This window comes from Egretta garzetta, unplaced genomic scaffold, assembly GCF_000687185.1.
Source record: "Egretta garzetta isolate BGI_Z169 unplaced genomic scaffold, ASM68718v1 scaffold314, whole genome shotgun sequence".
Taxonomy (NCBI): domain Eukaryota; kingdom Metazoa; phylum Chordata; class Aves; order Pelecaniformes; family Ardeidae; genus Egretta; species Egretta garzetta.
The window spans coordinates 485,824-497,176 of record NW_009259531.1 but is presented as its reverse complement, the minus strand read 5'-3'; positions in this window follow the sequence as shown (position 1 = coordinate 497,176).

Below are 11,353 nucleotides of genomic sequence, written 5' to 3'. Positions count from 1 at the left end.
CGGGTTTGCTGGCAGGGCTGGTGACCCCGCGGGGGACCCATGCTGGAGCCCTCTGTTCCCGAAGGACTGCACCCCATGGAAAGGATGGACCCATGCTGGAGCAGTTTGTGAAGAACTGCAGCCTGTGGCAAGGTCTCATGTTGGAGGACTGTTGTGGAGGGACCCCGGGCTGGAGCAAGGGAGGAGTGTGAGGAATCCTCCCCCTGAGGAGGAAGGAACAGCAGAGACAGCGTGTGATGAACTGACCCCAACCCCCATTCCCCGTCCCCCTGCACTGCTGAGGTGGAAGAGGTAGAGAAAATGAAGAGTAAAGTTAAGCCCGGAAAGAAGGGAGGGGTAGGGAGGTGTTGTTTTAAGCTTCAGGTTTTATTGTCTCATTACCCTACTCTGATTTGATTGGTAAAAAATTAAACTGATTTCCCTGAGTCGAGTCTGTTTTGCCTGTGACAGTAATTGGCGTGTGATCTCTCCCTGTCCTTATCTTGACCCACAAGCCTTTTGATGTATTTTCTGTCCCTTGTCCAGCTGAGGAAGGGAGTGATAGAGTGGTTTTGGTGGGCACCTGTCATCCAGCCAGGGTCAACCCACTGCAAAACTACCTGCAGAAGAATTAACTAGCAGCAGTAACTTTTAGAAATGTGCAAAAAGGTAAGGCTCAGCAAATCTGATTCCTTGTAAAATAATCACCTGATAAACTTTCAGACTATTTGCACAGTTCTGAGTCTTCTAAATTTAAGTAGAAGGTGGCACTGTAATACAATACCTATCTTACACAGAGTTGTTTTGTTATCCAAAAGCTAAATTTCTTTTCAGCAAGGAAGCTGTAAAAGCAACAATATAAAAACTACAACATATAAAATGTAGAACTAGTATTTTCACCTGACCATGGTCATTATTTCATTTTTCCAAGGATATATTCATAACACTGAAGCATCCGTCTCAGAGGAGCAGAATTTCTGGTTTATTCTATTTTTTTTTTGAATGCTCACGAGAAAGAAATTAAGATGCCTCAGTGTTTACTGCTGTTTATTCATATTTCATGTATTAAGCTTTGCACAAATTATCAAAATTAATACAACAACAACAACACAACTGTAACAAGTAGCATGAAAGAAAGTAAATTATTTATAGAATGGGACCATACATTTGACTACTGAAAATATATATGTATTGAAAAGTATCTTTCTGAAGAACATGAATGAACTTATAAAACTAAAATCAGGAAAACAGGATGACATGAGGAAAACAAAAATAGGGAGAAGGTCAAAAAAGATCAAGAGAGTACATTACAAAAGAATAAAGCTATTGGGTTCATGACCTGGATTAAATTAACCTGAAACACCAAGGATCATTCAGAATAGAAAAGTAAAAAGTGATAATCTAAGAAGCGATAATTTAAGAAAGATGGAAGTCATCCAAATCTGCAGAAATTGCGGACATTATCTTATAAAATAGGATATTATGGCTCGTATCTAAATGTGTAAATACAATCTAAGGGTCTGCTAACCACTGAGCTTTGACCCTGTTTGTAATGCTAGGGTTTGCTCAAGAGGGAGCACAAGGCTGTTGCCAGAGGAGGCTGCCTCTGTAGTCTCCAATTCCCATCTTCCTGAAAATTAAGTTCTGTGTGCTTCCTAGTCCCTATGTCTCTACATTTCTAGCGAAATAACATTTCTTTAGAAAAGTTTTTTATTAGAGCAGATGATCATAACTGGAAAAGTCCTTTTTTACTCACCTGTCACAGGTAGGTTCAGAAACTACTTGTTCTTATCACAGTATTCAAAGTAAGCTTGACAAGATACACTAGTAGCTGTTGTCAGATCAGTGGTCGCTGCTACTACTCTGGATGCTAGCGCAAACAAAAACTTGGGCAATCCCTGATATAGTAAGTGAGAGCTGGGGGAGGAAGAGAAGCATATAATGTAAGGCAGATCATTGTGCAATGCACTGTGAAACATGGTAAAATTGCTGAACTGCTCCTCCTGAGAGTTCAGTAATTCCTCCTGCAAATAACATGGAGTAGATTTTGGAAAGCAAGTCTTGAGTGACAACAAAGAAAGAAATGGTCAAGCTGCAAGATAAGTATGCAGCAAGCAGAAAAAATAATTTAGCTGGAATTTGAAAAAAACCCCAAACTATTAGGGCCAATAAATTAAATCCTAGACCTAGTAAATAGAATGGGATTTTTTTTTTTAATTGACTTCAGGAAGGCCAGAATTTGCCTAGTCTATTATCATTTATTCACATAAAGGAAGCCACAAAATCTCTAATATATGGAAGTGATTGGGGCTTTATGTTAAATTCCAACCACAAGCATTCTGCTTCTTGAATTGCTATGCTCTAGTATTGAGTGCATTTACAAAAGGCATGCACAGGGCAAGAATCTACTTGGACAACATGACTGTTCGCTTCAGAATTTGTCTTTCCCTGAAAGTCTCCTATTTAAAGAACGTTTCTGTTCTCATGTCTAAATGCATGGGCAAAACTCACTTGCATATATAGAAAGAGAAAAGGGACACAGACTACTACAGATACCATGACTGATGAAGTTCAGCCCCCAGGCAACTACTTCATACTAGTAGATGTCCTCTTAGGATTGCCCAGGGTACTATACAACCTCTTACAGTTTTCTCTGAAGGCTAGGGTTTGGAGGCACCCAAGTAGTAAAGCATTAGCCCTGAAATGATAAAACTTCCAGGGAAATAACATTTGAAGTAGGACAGAGGCATTTTCATCTGCTATCCACTGCTGAGAGTGAGCTTTTAGCTCAGTGCTGAGGTCTAAGATCCTGAGAAAGATAGGCCCTTGCACTTACATGATCATCACCTATATCAAACAACTCAAACAAAAAAGAACATCTCTCATGTAAATCTCTTCAGAAAATGAATAGAAAGACCTGAAAAGGTTAAAGGCTAGAGCTTTTAGAGCTTTTATTCATACCAAGGAAAAAAAGGAGACAGCGTTCAAAAGTTTTATTCTTAGGCCATTTTCAACAATTCCCTTTTAAAAATCTTACTTTTATGAGAACACTCTTACCTTATTCAGAAAGTTCACAAATAAAGAGTTTCTTTTTCTTCCCCTGTATATATATATGTGTGTGTCTGAGAATGACAGTAAGAGTGTAAATCTTTCACTTGTGTTTTATGTACTCCCTTACAGCAAATACCATCTGAAGAGTCAGGGGGGATCTGTTTAAGATCTGTTATATTTCAGATTTAAACCCTTCCCTGCTATCCCCCCTCAATTAGATTGCCACTTCAAGAATTAGAATAGTTGTTGTAAGTCACTCAGATAGCACTGACAACTACTATACGTATGTTTAAACACTTGTATGTGTATATAGCTCTCCATGTAAACAGATAAACACCTCATAAAATAGTCCAGACATCTTTTCTATACCTGAAGATATATACACACCTACACTAGGCCATGTTGTATTTAGTTGTATCCTGAATCTTCTTGTCGCTGCTCTGAGAATATATATTTCAACAGAGCTTTTAAAAAAAGTAACCCAGATATCTCAAGAGGAACGAAAAATATACCTTCCAAGAACACCCATGGAGAAGTTGCTCATTTTTGCGGATTCCCTGTTTTCTGATATTATTGGCACTTTAGAATCCTTGCTACTACCAGGTCCCTTTGATCTCTACAACTTGGCGCCAGAAGATTTGCCCTCTGTATGTTGCGAGAACTTAAAAAGGAGTGTTTAAGGAGGGCAGCTTCTGTGTAATTGCACATTAGCCATACTTAGAATGATTATGGCTTTCTTGACATCAGAATGATGGGTAATTAGCAGTATTTTAAGGTTTCTAGGCTGGGGAAATTGCAATTCCTCTCTGGATGGCAACAACAGTTGAATCTACAGTGAAGATGAGGTAAAGGTGGGTTCACTACTGCATTACTTAAATCAAAGATATTCCTTATGGGATTTATGCAGTGGTTAAATGCTCACTCCCTCCCTTCTCTATGCTACGCCTTCTTTTATTATTGCACCAACACAGACTCTGAGTCTTTCCTGTACTGAGGACTCAGTGACAGGAACATGTCAGAAATTACAACACAAGGTGTTCCCCAGGAAATAGTAATAATCCCATCATTATGATAAAGCCTGCTATATTTAAAAAAAACAAAACAAAACAAAACAACAACACCTTCCAAATCAGTAATTCTCGAGAATAATATTAACTAAAGTTAGTTTTATAAACTAATACACATAAAAATTTTTAAAAGGCAATATTTGTGATGACTGATGTGACTACTGGATGCCTATAGAAAAGAGGGAATTTCTTTTCCGGAGTTAAAAGATCAGCAGCTCTTCAAGTTCCTACCATACAACAGAGTCGGGGGCTATGATTGGAGTACTGACTACCACGTAGGGTTGTTATCTGAAGGTACGGCTCATCCAGATTTCTTTTACTGCCTGCTGGGTACTCACATCATCCCCATGTTTATCTTGTATCTTTTTCTTGACCATTACAGATTACAGCTATCAAACTTATTCTTTTCTTCTTTGTTAATATTTTGATCCTTCTACTAAAGCTGAGATTTCACTGGAAATGTAAAAATGGAAGGAAGATCCTCTTTTCTTCTTACTTTTCTTTAAATTTTGGTAATTAGCAAGCTGTCTACAAAGTAGTATTTCCAGAAACCCCACAATAGCATGGACTTTTAAAACAACATACATAGAATATTGTGATGCCTGAAAACAGAAAATTTTTTAGGTACTTTCTCCAGAATATCTTGGACAACATACCCACATGGATGACATGTTACCCTGGTAGCATACAACTACTGCTATCAATGTTCCAAATGCTATCCGTCCAGTCTCACAAAGATAAACAAAATAATGCAAATTATGCACAACTTCAGTTTATTAGCGACTATACACACAGACAACTTCAGTCTGCCATGTTTTCAAAATTTAAAAAAAATAGCACTGTAATAAATAAATACCATCCTTCTCATTCCAGACCTGGGTATTCTTCAGTGATTAAATTCTATAATCATTGAATTGGAAGGAATCAGACTCAAAAAAGATCAGTATCACTTGACTGATGAGTTTGTCCCTATTCTCTTGAACATAACTTAAAGAGCAACATTTGATCACTACCAAATTTCTAAAGGGAATACCATTTCAACATTAAGACTAATGAGACTAGTCTAATCTCATCCTTATAAACAAATCAGCTTAGGCCTAATGAAATCTTATTTTTGTAAATTAATGCACAAAGGAAACAGTTCAGTGTAAACAGACTTGTAGTATACATTGTTTAGAGACTATTGACTTTCAAATTAGCCTGCTTTTCAAACATTTCACATCAAAAATATAGTCAAAATGCAAATGTAGCATAAACGGCTCTATAATAAATGCTCATTCAACATTTATTCTTTCTCAAATCATCTTTTAAAGCTCTTTCATGCTAATGTCTAGAAGATGTGACATTAGAAAAATTGCTTTGACATGCTAAGGGGCTCCAAGATTAACAAAAAGAGAAAGAACAAGATAAAGCTTTCAAAAGACCTATTTCAGAGGAATTATTACTTCCTTTGAAAGTCTTCCAAGGTTGCAGTGCATTTAAGCTTGTTGGCATACATGTAAATGAAGGACTACAAAAGTATTCCACTAAATACAACTTGAATTAAACCTTCAGGCTAATGTTAAGGAATGAGGATAAAGGCCAGACCCTAGGCTGGCAACAACTTATTTAAAATTAGTTCTTTATTCGAGGATATCAGTAAGGAAGAATTATTTAAAGAAAAAAAAGAAAAATACCAATACAAGAATTTATAAATGTAATTCCCATATAAAATGGCTTGGACTGATGGACCTTTCTGATTCAGCAACTAGCATTTTAAAGGGGTATATTAATGTACTATGAGCCATGCTGTAAAACGGAAACATTCTCAAATGGTAACTTACTCTCCTTACATAGAAATGTCCTACTCCTCCACCACAAAGTCTTGATTTCATAATAACTAAAAGAAAAATGGGGATGTGGCTATCATGAAAGAAAATATTTTGACTTGTAAGCCTTAAGCTGTGATTTAGCCCTCTAGTCCTTTGACATCCAAAGGAATGTTACATCCAGTTACAATTTTGTCTTCAAGGTTCATTGGGAAAACATTGCAGAGAAGAAAGTCCATTCAGCTGCCGAGGTTTGTATTTGCCCAACTGTAAAATAAAACTCACCATCAACCCAATTCTACCATCTCCTTCCAGGCAGAACTGTTCTAGAATTTTAGATTAAGAACAGATTGTAGGATTAATGACACAAGGCCAGATTAAAAATAAAATAAAAACCAAAACCAAACGAAAACCACCTACAACCACCCACCCCCCTAAAAAAACAAACCAAAAAAAAAAAAAACCACCCCCCACCAAAACCAAAAAAATAACAAACAAAACCAAAAAAATAACCCCTGATTTGGGGTAGACAATAAATGTGAACACGTATAACCAAAACTCTGATTATAAATACTCTCCCCTAGCTGCCACATAGCCCAACAGACACCAACGACTAGATACAACCTTTTTTACTGTAAAATATTCTGTGTTTCTAATATTAGAACAGGAATCAGAAATCTTAAGTTATACTCTTATCTCCTAATTTTTGTTCTAGATCTGCCATAGGCTTATTACATGGCCATTGTGCATCCTCTTCCGCTTTACCACAATTTAAAATAAACATACTTGTCTATCCTACAGAAATTAGATTGAATAATTGAGTTAAATAATGAATGTCTCAGAAATGTTTAGAAATTTGTACATGAATGCAGTTGCAAACCCAATGAACTAACATAAGGGTTGCTACTTAAGAAACTCCTGTTTGTTACCTTCTGTTCAGTAACCTCATGCTAGTTGGCAGCACAGTAGCTGCATGATAAATGTCCACTTACTGGTAATGATGGTTTCATGGCCCCTTTTTTAATATTTCTTTGTTGTTTTTTTTTTTTTAAAAAGCAAATTTGGTTTACATTTAAGGGTACTTGCAATGCATTTTAGAAAGCACCAAAGGCCTTGCATTTCATTATTACCTTGTTACTAGTGTTCTTAGCCTGTTCTTGCCAAGAAATTATGTCCTTTTCTCTCACTGCCTTCCTAGGTATCATACTCTTCACATTGGTCGTTCTTGTCAGCACCTGAAGAGATCCACTTGCACAAGTGGCAACACTGTGTGCTTCTGTTCTCTTTGTCTTGCCTTGTATTTGTTCATATGCCCATATTTAATTCACTGTCTCTCTGCTACATTAAAAGCATTGTTTCCCAGAGTATAAAGACACATGGCCTGAAAGCAGACCAAGACAAACCACGGAAAGGCCAGGCAAGGCAGAACAGGACTGGTACTCTACAGGGTTCTTGATAAAAATCTGGCTGCTAGTGAAAGACATAGCTATGTATTAGACTGTCTTTACAGTGAAAATCCTGCCAGGTATTTGGTCCTCTATAGATGGGCCAATTCCTACTTAATAGCTCCATTAAATGATATACCACATTCACAGGTACATTTGTAGCTACATTTCCTCATAAATTGCAGTTTGTGCTATCATAATTTTTATGGCAGATCAAGAAGTACTTGCCTCAAAAGAGCCACATGATAGCAACAGCAGCTGTAAGAGATCGTGCTGCAAGACATCCGTCTCATAAGGATGACAACTTCCTTTAAGCAAGCTGCTTTGGAAAACCAGTTTATTAGCATTCTAAATTCACATGAATGTTGTTAAGAATTTTAGATCAACAACATCTGGCAGAATATTTAGCAATGTATCTTCAGGAAAATACAATTTTAAGAGAAACAATTAATGGAGAGCACCACCTTTATATATCTTCTTTTTCTGAAGTGTCTCAGAAGTATATGCCACTTTCATATGCCAATCACCTGAAAAATCTCTCCAATTAGCTCCTGTACCTTCCACAGCTATGCAGTCAGAACCTCATTATATACTTGACAGTGTGAAATCTCAAGTTTGGGCAGTTTTTTGAGGGGGCTAACCGTGTTACTATTCACAAATGTAGATACATTAGTAAGTTAATTTATTACTACAGTGAATGCTAGATGAACTTAGTGAACTTAGATGACTGGTGTCGTCAGCAAACTCACTGAGGGTGCACTCAATCCCACTGTCCATGTCACCAACAAAGATGTTAAACAGCACCAGCTCCAATACCAAACCATAAGGAACGCCACTTACCACTGGTCTCTACTCCAAGTCTTTGAGTGTGACCATCCAGCCAATTCCTTATCCACTGAGTGGTCCACCCATCAAATCCATGTCTCTCCAATTTAGAGACAAAGATGTCATGCGGGACAGGGTCAAATGCTTTGCACAAGTCCAGTGCAAAGACGTCAGTTGCTCTTCCCTTATTCACCAACGCTGTAACCCTGTCATAAAAGGACATCAAATTTGTCAGGCACGATTTGCTTTAGTGAAGCCATGTTGGCTGTCACCAGTCACCTCCATATTTTCCATGTGCCTTAGCATAGTTTCCAGGAGGATCTGCTTCATGATCTTACTAGGCACAGAGACAAGACTGACTGGTCTGTAGTTCCCCGGGTCTTCTTTTTTCCCTTGCAGGCACCTTAAAATAGGCAGTCACATACAAGCACCATAAAGAGAAAAAAAAATCTGCCTCATTTTAGTCTTACACTTTTTAATTCCCTCCAGAAATATCACTTGATATAATTAGGGAATTTTAGATGCAATTCTATAGATTCTTTTTTCTTAGCTCACTTTCTCTCAAGGGAAGGGAGGAAAGGTTCCCGAGATGAATGTAAGGCTGACAGCGTTTGCTTTGGTTGCACTCATATTCCACCTGAACACTGAACCATGAAAAAAAATGAAGCTCTTTGATGCAGTCTCCCATTCATCTGCCTGTAACACAAAACGTCTGGAGCAAAACATCTTCTAAGCAGCTAGTTTCCTATACTGGTAGTTCACCTGAGACTTTGCCGAGCAAGAGAATTAAAAGAGATCATCTCCATAAAAATCTGCATTGGATGGTAGCTTTGATAAGCCCAATAAAATTTGTAATAGCAATTTTTATTTAAAAGTGGCCTTCTTATTCGTGAGATTTCATGCATAGTTATTAAGTTACAAGGAAGCATTTTAGAATATATCACGTTATACGATTCACTCACTGCAAAGATGTGGAACCAACTTTTGCTGATATATCATAATAATATATGATTATTTATAAATTGAAGGGGCTGACTGATGCACAATATGCTGAGAGGACAGGGGAGTGGTCTTGGAAAAGGCAACGAAATGCAGTGCAATTAAAATGTTCCATAATCCACCAGCTACATGACAAGGTTTCTGACAAAGTTACTGCTGTTCATGTGTAAACCCCCATGAAGTATAAATGGTGCAAAAAAAAAAAAAAAAAAAAAAAAAAGTGGTCTTCTGCTTTCTCTATTTCATGATCCCCTCCCACACTGCATTCACCTTACTAGGCTGATATTCCAGAACTTCCCAGTAGAAAAGCAGTCCTTTGTCCCTTGCTTAGTCTGTCCCTTATATTTTCAAACTGACTCCACACGTGTTTAGGAGTGCTCCTGCCACCTGGTCACACAGTAACATTTGCATTAGATCCCATTAACTCTGGATTGTACGCTCAGAATTTGTCTGGGTCTCAGTAAACTGCAGCTTTGCTTTTTGCCTTGTTTCCCTTTACACCATTCCAAAGGGCCTTAGTCCTGCACTAAATATTTCAGTCCAAGATGAAAATACAAGGACTGAAGCTCAGCCTTACTATCCAACTGGAGCTTGCAGTTAGACATAAAGATACATACAGCTCAGACAGAATTTACAAACTGTACATTGTTAGATACTAGAAGTTATCGAAGTTGAAATTAATTCTGGCCATACCTCTTGCTGCATACTTTCAATCTAGTCCTTTTTTTCTGCAACTAACACAAAAAGAAGCAATGCAACAGGCATATTTTTATATGCTGCCAACACACATGATTAACACCATTGTCACTAGTCATTCTACACACAACTTCAGCATGTTATGCCCCTGTGCCACAAATTCTCTCCTGCACTTTTGGGATCCTAATTACCTTTCCACATGCCAACAATTTCTTGTGGCTATCATAGGTCACCAGAAGGCACTTTTTCCACACATGTAGTTGTGTTATTCTTTCCTAAATCAAACAGTCCAACAGAGATCTGTTATGGACAGCTATCCTTTACATGCCACCGAGAAATGTCTTGGAAATCAGGGCACTAGAAGACTGCCCAAATTTTAAGGATCACTACCCTTACAGGAATACAATGCCCCTTAGTCTGAAATCATAGTTACCAAATAAAAGCAAGTAAAACTATTTATTTACAAACATCACAACCATTCACAATTCAGTCATCACCACTAATAAACTAGGAAGACACACTGAAGGACAGAAAGAAAATCATGCTTAATTAAAAGGAAAGAAAACTCCGCCCTCTCTGCATCTGGCTGAGAAGTCATAGGTGCTTACCTACTCTCACAGCCAGGGACTTGGTCTATGCCCATTCATGGGAAAGAACTTCAGCTTAGGGAAGGATGCTAGCTTTTATACCACATAACTATTTAGGGGACTCCAAAAGGTGCGGAGACTCCTTCAAATTTAAATATCTTTCTTATATTTCCCAGCAAATATGAACATTCAGGAAACTTTATTTGTTCAGGAGACTCTTTTGACCCTCTCTTCCGGGATTATCAGCCATCTTCATAACTCCTGTGCCTGAAGGTATTATGTAAGAATAATTAACCCACAGAAGAATAAAAGACACTTTCTCGTTAGATAAAGCAATATAAAAATCTCAGTGTGAAACATTTCCACATATTTACCTGAACTGAAAACTGACAACCACACTTTACTAAAAAATATACAGGTAACTAATATGTAGCTCAGCATTTTATCTCAATTGGGATAAAATATAAGACAAATTTTTAACATAATAATGGGCTTGAGATGGTTCACCTCACTTCAGTTTTGAAGGGAAACTATGACATTCTTTAAGTGGGTAACTAAGCAGATATAATTACTGCAGCAAGACCAGATATGTATGACAAAATTCAGATGTGCCATCCACATATGCAACAAAGGGTCAAATCTCTTATTTGTTACTGTTTCCAGGAAGAGACAGGCTCCATATTACAACTACATTAAGTCTCAGAGTTAGAACAGAGTCTTCTCACATCTCTTGCCATGTTATCATAAACATTATCCCAGAGCCCTGCGTAGCTGCAGTCAGAACAGCATCTTCACAGGAAGAAGCCATACAATATTTCAAATAATTGATTCAGGCTATGCAAAGAAAATTCTGAAACACCCTCATTTTACTCCTCTTAGAAATAAGTGAGTTAGAA